This window comes from Grammomys surdaster, unplaced genomic scaffold, assembly GCF_004785775.1.
Source record: "Grammomys surdaster isolate TR1022 unplaced genomic scaffold, NIH_TR_1.0 126391, whole genome shotgun sequence".
NCBI lineage: Eukaryota > Metazoa > Chordata > Mammalia > Rodentia > Muridae > Grammomys > Grammomys surdaster.
The window spans coordinates 13,470,437-13,471,355 of NW_021621185.1; the positions used below are offsets into that span (position 1 = coordinate 13,470,437).

The 919-nt window shown below is 38.4% G+C and overlaps 1 pseudogene; it reads right to left on the reverse strand.

Annotated features, from left to right (window-relative positions):
• Positions 1-318: 318 nt before the first annotated feature.
• LOC114614551 lies at positions 319-584 on the reverse strand (annotated as a pseudogene).
• Positions 585-919: the final 335 nt, after the last annotated feature.

The window sequence follows — 919 nt, forward strand, 5'->3', positions numbered from 1 at the left end:
TGCTAGTTCCTCAACCTATAACTGACTTTAATTCTTGCATGTAATTAAAACGGTATGAAAGCAGATTTGGAAAAAAAAAGAAAAATCTCAAAAAATAAAAGAAAAATGGATTAGACAATGAATAAAAAGGTAAGCTGTTTTACTAATTATTTTATAACTGCAAACTCATACAGAGGATAGTACCCTATACAAAACACAACAAATTCAAATGAGGTGTTCCCTTAACAAGACTGAAGATTCAGTCTCTGGTATTTGGAATTTAGGATACAGTCCTTGTTTTTTGAATGGATCACTGGGTGTTTGGCAGAGTCCATGGTTTTAACCAGATTTAAACAGAAGAATGACCACCTGACCCAGGCAGAAGTAGATGAAGTATTTGGTTTCACGTGTCACATAACTACCAAAGTTCTATTCTACAGTGCAGTGTCAAGTGGGGCTGTCCTTGTCAGACTTCTTGATATGGGCCACAATATCCTTTTCTATGTTTTATTTCTCCAATGCCAGAGTAGTGCCCTCCACCAGGTCCTGTTGCATCTTTTCCTACTTGTCTGAATTTTTTTGATCACTGCCTTCTGGTCTCACATGGCAGAGCAGGGTCTGGATGGCTTCTGTGAGCTCCTGGGGAAGGTGCAGGTGCCACTCAAGCAGCACAGGAGAGCTGGTCACTACTGAAGTCATAACACATCTGATCAATAATAAATTTTAAATAGAAATTAAAACACAATACCTTCATTTACAGTAAAAATGTCTTAACTTCCCCTGCAATCGTCATGGCCTAGGGTTTTACTTCATCAGCAGTGACCCCATCCAGTGCCCATCAGAAAACATCCTATGATTAATTAAGTTTCTTGGAAGTATAGCTACAAAAGTCACCCAAAATGGCATGTATGACCACCATAAAGATGCTAGATTACTACTT